This window comes from Callithrix jacchus, chromosome 7 (genome assembly GCF_049354715.1).
Source record: "Callithrix jacchus isolate 240 chromosome 7, calJac240_pri, whole genome shotgun sequence".
In the NCBI taxonomy this organism is placed as follows: Eukaryota; Metazoa; Chordata; class Mammalia; order Primates; family Cebidae; genus Callithrix; species Callithrix jacchus.
The window spans coordinates 89387726-89397836 of NC_133508.1; the positions used below are offsets into that span (position 1 = coordinate 89387726).

Here is a 10111-nt window from a genome sequence, read left to right on the forward strand (position 1 = left end):
ACTTTGCAACCTCCACCTCCAGGTTCAAGTGATTTTCATGTCTCAGTCTCCCAGAGGCTGTTACGTTTAAAGGAGAATCACAACCAGCCCAAGGAAAATTTGCAGGGAAGGAGCCAGGGAGTTAATTCATCTCCTCTTTCTCACCAGTCTCCTTCAGGAATGTTGGCCAGTACCTGAGTGGAAGCCAGGGAGCAAAGGAGCCCATTGATGTCAGCTGTACAGATTCAGTGTACTGAGCAGACAGTAGGGTGGACAGTGGATCCAAAGAGTCAGACAGAAGGTGTCCAGCACAGAAACCCAACTCAGTAACCAGCTTTTCTCTGAGGCTTTTCTCAACACCTTTATTTAGGTAGGTAGTTGCCCCCATTCTATGCTTTCCTTTTCTTATTATTTATTTATTTATTTTTTTTTTTTAACACATTTTATTCAGATAGCAGTCTGATCACACGTGGTCCAAATAAATAAAATATAACCAGATGTTAAAGATTGGTCTTCAAACATCATAGCCAATGATGCCACGCTTGCTTATGATCTCTCCTACATAAAACCACATCAACACCTCAGTGGCCACCAAACCATTCAGCACAGCTTCCTTAACTGTGAGTTGTTTGAAGCTACCGGTCTGAGCACTATTGACTATTTCTTTCAGGCTCTGAATAGCTCTAGGGATCTCAGCAGGGGTGGGAGGAATCAGCTCAACCTTGGCATAGTACCAAAATGTGGCCAGCTGAGGCTTCGAATAAGTCACAGCAGCGTTCACCAGCGCCGGGGTCTTCTCCACAAGGTTACAGATAAATTGGGCCATGGTTCTGGGATGGAAAGTCCGTCATCCCAAACGGCTGGCTGAATGTCACCCCCCCCCCCCCCGGCTATTTTTTATTTCTTAGAGACAGTGTTTCACTCTGTCACCTGGGCTGCAGTAGTGTGATCGTAGCTCACTGCTGCCACCAACTCCTGGGCTCAACCAATCTTCCTGCCACAGCCTCCTGAGTAGCTAGGACTACAGGAATGGGCCACAACACCCCGCTAAGTTTTTTTCTATATTTTCAGAGATGGGAGTCTCACTATGTTGCCAAGACTGGTCTTGAACTCCTGGCCTGTCTTGGCCTCCCAAGTAACTGAGATTACAGACACCAGCCATTGAGCCCAATTTATGCTTTCATTTAACTTAGCACTTATCATGCTATATTGCAATGATCCACAATACTGGCCGCACCTTAGAATCACTTGGGGAGCTTTTAAAAAATGCTAATGTCCAGGCTCCACTTCAGATCAACTAAATCAAGAAGTCTGGGGATAGGGTCCCAGCACTATGTATTTTAAAAATACCCCAGGTGATTTTAAGATGCAGCCAGGATTGACAATCACTGCTGTGATGTTATTGCCTATCCACCTGAATGTTATTTTGAGGAATTTGTAGCAGGACCATGTTTGACTCAAACCTGTCAGTACCTGCAGCGTGGGACCTTGTACAGGGTGGGTGCTCAGGACATGCAAGCTCACGTTAAAGATTATTATGATTTTAATTTTTGTGTAATTTTGTTATGATTGTGGTATGTATATTATTGAGGGCATTGTTTTTCGAACAGAGTTGCAACCATTAGTAAGTCATAGAATCAACTTAGTAGTTCAGACTAGCATGGAAAAAAATTGAATAGAAAAAGTCAGAGAATGTTCTATGCAGTAAGGGTTAGTGTAGTATTGTGAAACACACACGAGTGATCCAGGATGCAATGTAAACTATACTTCTGTGGGTTTCATTCAAAGTGCTTGAAATTCACTGACCTAGGACAAATAATATTACTATGCTTCTGTTTTGTTATCTTTAAAATGTGGATTCGCAGCACTTTGGGAGGCTGAAGTAGGTGGGATTGCCTGAGCTCAGGAGTTCGAGACCAACTTGGGCACCATGGTGAAACCCCATCTCTACTAAAATACAAAAAAATTTAGCTGGGCATGGCGGTGTGCACCTGTAATCCCAGCTACTCTGGAGGCTGAGACAGGAGAATCGCTTGAACCTGGGAGGCAGAGGTTGCGGTGAGCCGAGATCGCACCATTGCACTCCAGCCTGGGTGACAGAAAGCGAGACTCCATCTCAAAAATACATAAATACATGTCAGTTGAATGTTCCACACACACAAAAATACATACATACATAAAATGTGGGTAATAATAGTCCCTTCTACCCCATAGCATAGAAATGAAGATTAGATGAGCTATCATATGTAAAGTGCTTGATGTCCAGCAAGAGTAAATTATCAACAGTAGCTGTTAATATGGTGCAACAACAAACATTTTTAAAAAGTAGAATATAAAATTTTATTCATGCCATAGTTCCTGCTGTGTAATATTATGCATGTAGATAGACAAGGGTGATTTATCTTACTATATTAGACCAGTAATTATTGGTAAATGCTATGGCAATAAATAAGATTTACAAATAGGAAACAGTGTACCCAACTTCTTTTCTTGAGGCCAGGAATATTTTGGGGCCTGATTAAAGTGGTGGAGGTGCTGTCTTAGATTCTATCTAAGGCTACATCCTATTAATATCTTTACTGCATTTGACTGGTGCCCACAGGCTATCTCTGCACCTGCTCTTGGAAAATTAACACAGCTCTGTTTAGAGGCCCTAGCAGGGAAGGACTCAGCAGGGCTTAGTTATTTAAGTATTTAAAGCACTTAGCACCATGCCTGGCACTCAATAAATGTGGGCTAAATTGAATTGAACTGTTGATAACTGTTGTGTGACCTTGATCAAGTCACTCCCACTCTCTGGACCAAATTTTCCTGTGTGTAAAATAAGGGAAGTTACATGGAAGATTAGAAGTAGAAGACAAGTCTGATTTTACAGATGGGGAATCTGAGACCCGAATAGGGGAAGGGACTCAAACCCAAGAGAGACAGAGGTTACCATTGAAATCTCCCCACTCCATGGTAAAGCACTTTAGATTGTCAAATACAATAGTAGCATTGTATTGTCAATCCAATGCTGTAATCCTGGGGAGCAGTAGAAGCAACAAACTAAAGATACTCATAGCAGCAGGGATAGATTGTGAAAAATATAGTGTGGCGTGCAAAAGTAAAATACAGAATGATATATATAACCTGGTACCATTTATATAAATGTAAAATATGTGCACACAGAATGAAAATGCATATTTTGCAAGAACAATATAATTGGGTACACAGTAAACACATTAGGAGAGTTGTCTATAGGGATAGGGAGAGGAAAGGGAATGAAAGGGTATAAGTTGGGCCCAGTGCAGTGGCTCATGCCTATAATTCTAGTGCTTTGGTGGGTCCAAGGCAGGAAGATCACTTGAGGCCAAGAGTTTGAGACCAGCCTGGGCAACATAGTGAGAATGAATCTATACAAAGCATTTTTAAAAATTTAGCCAGGGCTGGGTGGAGTGGCTCATGCCTTTGGGAGGCTGAGATGGGCAGATCACTAGGTCAGGAGATCAAGACCATCCTGGCCCCCATCTCTACTAAAAATATAAAAAATTAACTGGGCATAGTGGCACACGCCTGTAGTCTCAGCTACTCGGGGCTGAAGCAGGAAAATCACTTGAACCCAGAATGCCGAGGTTGCAGTGAGCCCTGATCGCACCACTGCATTTCAGCCTGGGTGACAGAGAGCGAGACTCCGTCTCAAAAAAAAAAAAAATTTTAGCCAGGTGTGGTGACACATGCCTGTAATCCCAGCTACTTGGGAGGCTGAGGCAGGAAAATCACTTGTCCCTGGGAATTCAAAGCTGCAGTGAGTTATGGCCACAGTCTTCTAGTCTGGGTGATAGAGCAAGACCTCATCTCTTGAAAAAAAAAAAAAAAAAAAGATGAGAGGAGGGTAAAAAAAGAAAGAGGCCTTCGAGGCCAAAGAATACAGTGTGCTATGAATTGAGAAAAATACATTTACTTCAATTTTCTGTACCTAAAGCTGAAAAATAAAATATAATAAGCCATGCTTTCTTGTGGATTTTTTTTCTATTAATATGTATAAAAGGAAAACACATAAATTCTGAAATTTATTTCTAAAAATCTCTTCCTCCTCTCTTTGGCCTCTACCTTCCTTTGGGCCATGGCTTCTCTTACCTGGACTCCTGGGACAGCTTTTTTTTTTTTTTAATTTAGACAGAGTCACCCTCTGTCACCCTGGCTGGAGTGCAGTTGCACAATCTTGGCTCACCGCAACCTCTGCCTCCTGGGTTCAAACGATTCTCCTGCTTCAGCCTCCCCAAGTAGCTGGGACTACAGGCACATGCCACCATGCCCAGCTAATTTTTTTGTATTTTTAGTAGAGACAGGGTTTTGCCATGTTGGCCAGGCTGGTCTCGAACTCCTGACCTCAGGTGATCTGGCCGCCTCAGCCTCCCAAGGTGCTGAGATTACAGGCATGAGCCACTGCTCCTGGCCCTGATGAGGAGTCCTTTCTTTGTGCCCCCACACCCCTGTGTGTTTACCATGCATTGTAAATTTCTGTTTGCCTAATACTCAGCATATGTATTCAAAAATATCACTTTTAAAAAACTTTGTATTGACATATAATATGCATACAGCAAAGTTATAATATTGTAAGCATATGGCTTTGATAAACTTTACAAAGTGAACACATCATGTAACATGCACCCCCCCAATATTTTTTTTGAGACAGGATCTCGCTTTGACACCCAGGCTGTAGTGCAGTGGTGTGATCATGTCTCACTGCAGCCTCAACCTCCTGGGTTCAAGTGATCCTCCGGCCTCAGCCCCCCAACTCCCCAGTCCCTGGGACTACGGGTACATGCCACCACACAGGGCTTATTTTTGTATATTTTGTAGAGACAGGATTTTGCCATATTGCCTAGACTGGTCTCTAACTCCTGGGCTCAAGCAAATCCACCCACCTAGGCCTCTCAAAGTGCTGGGATTACCGACGTGAGCCACTGCGCCTGGCCTGCCCCCAGATTTATAAACAGAATATTTCCAGGACTCCAGAAGGCCTCCTCGTGCTATTTCCAGTCAAGCCCCCAGTCCTGATTTCTGAAAGCATAGATTAATTTGGCCTGTTTTTGTGCTTTATCTAAATGGAATCATACAGAATGTACTCTTTTCTATTTGGCTTCTTTCACTTATATGTTTCACTCATCAATATTCCATATTTTTGTGTGTAATTGTAGATTGTTCATTGTCATGCCATATGTATACTATTAAATTGTGCGAATATGCTACAACTTGTTTAGCCATTGTACTATTGATGGACATCCAATACATATTTCTTGTATGAATGAAGAAATCTGTCCATCCTGCTACACTGTGAGTTCTCTGAGGAATGAGATAGGATTTTATTTATCTCTAAGTCCCTGGTATCTAGCATGGGGCCTGGTCGTTGGTGGGAGCCCAGTGAGGATTTAAGGAATGAACTGATGTATGAATCCCCTGAGCCTTTGTAATTAACTGGTCATTTCTCCATCCTCAGTGGGGCCCCAGCTTCAGATCTCTGGGTGATGCAGGTGAGTTGCTAGGCAACAGCATGAGGTTGGCTTTGAGGTCACAGTGGAGAGTGCGCTGCCAAGGCCAGTCTGATGGTAATTGGAAACACTTCTATTCAGCAGCCTCTGGTTTCTCCTCTCCAGACCTTCCTCTCCCCATGACCCCTCCCCCCACAGCTGCAAGAAAGATTGTTTTAAAGCAGGCATCAGATCCCTGCCCTCCCCTTTTCCAAAACCTCCTGGCTGTCACGGAAGAAACCAAGGTTCAGAGAGTTGAAGTAACTTGCCCGAAGTCCAGAAAACAAGTAAAGTCTAGAATCAAACCCAGATTTGTCTGAGCTTTTCCACTATTTTGATTTTGGAAAAGTTGAATTTGAGGTGCCCACTGGTGGAGAGCTGGACTCTATTGTGGTCACCTTGCTGCTTTCACCGTCAAAGCTTTCCCTGAAGTAGGCGCTGCAATAACAAACAAGGGCCTGGAGGCTAGAGGGCGGTGGTGGGTGGGCAGGGGCAGTTTCCCTTGGGAGAAAGGATCATCTTGAAGGTTCCCTCCAATTTGGTATCTGAAATTTGGGATTGGTGGGCCTTGATCTGTTGAGCAGCAGCATCAGAACCCCAGAGCCTCTCTGCCTGACTTCACTGATCCCCAAAAGGCACAATAGGTCTGTAAGCACTTGACTCAAGCTATAGGAAGAAAGGAAGGCTGTCAGAAAAGCGTTCCATGACAAGGGAATATTTTGAACAATGACTAAGAGGCAGCCAGGTAGAGACAAATGGAACGGGGTGGAGAAAGTTCGAATGGCAGGTAATGTGAGTTTAGGAGAGATTTAATAATCTGGTTGAAGCCTACTTTTCTGGGTGAAAATGTTACCAGTTGAAGGTGTCCAGGTTCTTGGCATCTTGAACAACAAACTGGACAAAACCCACAAACCAAGCAAGAAAAGAATGAAACAACAAAAGCAGAAATTTATTGAAAATGAATGTACACTCCACAGGGTGGGAGCAGGCCTGAGCACAGGGGTCAAGAGCCCCTTTACAGAATTTTCTGGGGTTTAAATACCCTCTAGAGGTTTTCCTTTGGCTACTTGGGGTACACTCTATGTAAATGAAGTAGTGGCCCGCAATCAGTCTGATTGGTTGTGAAAAGCAACCAGTCAGAGGCTGAAATGAAGTTACAAAGTTACACTTCTATGCAAACAAAAACTTGGCTCACAATCAGAGGCTGCAAAGTGTCCCAAGAGGGAGGGTGGGGGCGGGGAGCTGAGACCAATCACAAGGATGGTGATAAGTTCAGGTACCAGGTGGACTGAAACTGAGAGGAAACAAAGCCCAGGCTTCTTGCTTTCTGCCCCCTCAGGAAGCATGTTCTGATAAAAGAAACTCTTTCCAAGACTCAGGTTCCCAGGTTACTGATCTGGTTTTCTGGTTGTACAACCAATCAGAAAAGTGAAGTGAACCTACAAAGTTACGCTCCTATGCAGACGTCTGATTGGCTGCAGAAATACTTTCCAATTTTCCACCTGCCACACAGGAAAAAAAAGGCAGGAGGTTTGCAAAAGTAGTAGCCTCCGGTCCTTTTGTTACTTAGGTGTGGGAAGTTGGGGTTTTCCTTTTGATTTGGTTCTAGGAAGTCAGTGTGAATCTGCCTTAGGTTCCCTGCCTCCAGAGCCTATTCTCCTGCCTTAAAATTACAGTTCTTTCAGGCATTCATCCATTCATTCATTTATTCCACAAATATTACTGTGAGCCATGTACCCTATGCTTCAGCCACACTGAACTTCTTACTTCTTCTCATATAAAGAACAAAAACTCTATCCCCCTCCAACTTTAACATACATACACAGTTCTACACAAAGCCATGACACTAAGTCTGTAATCTGCATGTAGAATGGGGAAAGGGCATGTGAAAGAAGGCTTCCAGGAGGAAGTGTCACTCCAGCTGATACTACAAAGATGTGTGGTTTTACTCAGGTCAGGAAAAAGGAAGAGGGAACTGGTCTAGAGAGAAGAACAACAGGTGTAAAGGCTCAGAGGCAAGACAGCGTGGTGTATTTGGACAAGCCGAAGATGCTTCTTATGACAAATTCTTACACATTCTTTAAGTCTCCACTGAAACATAAGCCTTCTCATTTGTGGAGCCATGTCCCAGGGAGACTTCTATCCTATCCTCTTCCCTGAAGCCTTATAATGTCTTTTCTTAGAGAGGATTTATTACATTATAGTATCATTTATCTGGGTTCTAATATTTTGTTTGTATTTATCTGCCTTCTAAAAACTGTAAGTTTCTTGAAGACAGGGAACTATGTCTGATTCTGCTTTGCGACAGCACTAGTGAATAGTGGGTACCTAATAAATAGTGAGGCAGGATACAGTGGCTCACACCTGGAATCCCAGCACTTTGGGAGGCCAAAGTGGGAGAATTGCTTGAGGCCAGGAGTTTGCGACCAGCCTGGGCAACATAGCAAGACCCCATCTCTACAAAAAATTTTAAAACTTAGCCAGCTGTGGTGATGCCCAGCTGTAGTCCAAGCTGCTAAGGAGGCTGAGGCAGAGGGATTGCTTGGGCCCAGGAGTTTGAGGCTTCACTGAGCTGTGAATGTGCCGCTCCACTCCAGCCTGGGTGACAAAGCAAGACTCTGTATACATACATACATACATACATACAGACATACATACATAAATATTGTTGGATAACTGAATAAATGAACAAACTATTTCTGTGACTTTCTCCTCCACTAAAGAATGAGTTGTTCAAAGATGAGAATCCTGTCTAATCTCTAAGAACTCTGTGGGTTTTCCTGTAGTGGAGAGTGCCCAGGCTTTCAGGAACAAACATGAAGGGAAAATCTCAGTTGAACTACATACTAGCTTGTGGCCTTGAGTAAGTTACTTAACCTTCTTTGCCTTCAGTTTCCCAAGGGTCAAGTGGAGTGATACTTCCAACCTCACAGGATTGTTGTGAAGGTTGAATGAGAAAATGCATATAAATGCCGATCACAGTACTTGGCACATAGTTAGTGCTGGCTGAATGAATGGACAGATGGGTTGCACAGCAGTGCCTGAAGAGAAGAACAAGGAAATGACAATTTCCCTTGGCTGGGTGTGGTAGCTCACGCCTGTAATCCCACACTTGAGGAGGCTGAGGCAGGCAGATCAATTGAGCCCAGGAGTCTGAGACCAGCCTGGGCAACATGGCAAAACCCTGTCTGTACAAAAAAAAAAAAAAAGAAAAATTAGCAGGGCATGGTGGCACACACCTGTAGTTCCAGCTACTTGGGAGGCTGAGGTGGGAGGACTGCTTGAGCAGGGAATTTGAGGCTCCAGTGAACCAAGATCGCGCCTCTGCACTCCAGCCTGGACAACAGAGTGAGACCCTGTCTCAAAAAAAAAAAAAAGACCAGGCATGGTGACTCATGCCTGTAATCTCAGCACTTTGGGAGGCTGAGGCGGGCGGATCACCTGAGGTCAGGAGTTCAAGACCACCCTGACCAACATGGAGAAACACCGTCTCTACTAAAAATACAAAATTAGCTGGGCACGGTGACACATGCCTGTAATCCCAGCTATTCAGGAGGCTGAGGCAGGAGAATCACTTGAACCCAGTAGGCAGAGGTCGTGGTGAGCCAAGATCACGCTGTTGCACTCCAGGCTGGGCAACAAGAGTGAAACTCTGTCTCAAAAAAAAAAAAAAGAAAAAAACAGGAAAAAAGACAATTTCCCTTTATCTTCAGATAAAGAGGATTTTTTTCCTCCATCACTTTCAGTAGAAGACTAAAGAACCCTACTTCTTCCCACTCAGGTTGCCTAAATTACAATTGAGAACCTCCTAACGGGGTGTTGTGTGCTCAGTCTCCCTCAGACCTTCTCACTTTCACTAACCTGTTATTCACTCCCTTGTACCATCTGCCAGTACCAGTCTATTTTATCCCCAGACTGGAAGCCCTTGAAGGGTAAGGATCAGGATGGATTCATATCCCTGGCTCCTCAATGTCTGGCACATGGGGGAGCAGTTCTCATTAAGTACATGCGAAGCTGAAATATGAGGAACAGTGAGTCTCAACAGTACATTCAGGAAGACGGCAGACTATTTCCACTCAAAGACATTCATTCATTCAGAAAAAAATAGTTTCCTGGTAGCAATTTTCTTTTTCCTTTTCTTTTTTTGAGACAGTCTCACTCTGTCGCCCAGACTAGAGTGCAGTGGCACCATCTCGGCTCACCGCAACCTCCGCCTCCTAGTTCAAGTGAGTCTCCTGCCTCCCGGGTAGCTGGGACTACAGGCCTGTGCACTATGCCTGGCTAATTTTTGTACTTTTAGTAGAGACAGAATTTCACCATGTTGATTAGGCTGGGCTCCAACTCCTGACCTCAGGTGATCCGCCTGCCTTGGCCTCCCAAAGTGCTGGGATTACAGGCGTGAGCCACTGCATCCAGCCTAAAAAAATCTTTTAAAATTGATTCTCCTATGAACAATTAAAGAAAGAATGTCTATGCTGTGGCCAGGCTGTGACTGACTCTGAGAATAAAGTGGAGCCCTCTTAATTGTAAAGACGTGAAATATCTGAATCTTCCTGCTTACTTATTTGGAGTAATTGGCAACAATTTCCCCCTCCCTCTCCTCTTGATTGAGAGACAGCTCA

General features: G+C 44.0%; 1 pseudogene; it reads right to left on the bottom strand.

The window, feature by feature from the left end:
* Window positions 1-442: 442 nt before the first annotated feature.
* On the bottom strand, window positions 443-828 carry LOC118143237 (ATP synthase F(0) complex subunit g, mitochondrial pseudogene; annotated as a pseudogene).
* Window positions 829-10111: the final 9283 nt, after the last annotated feature.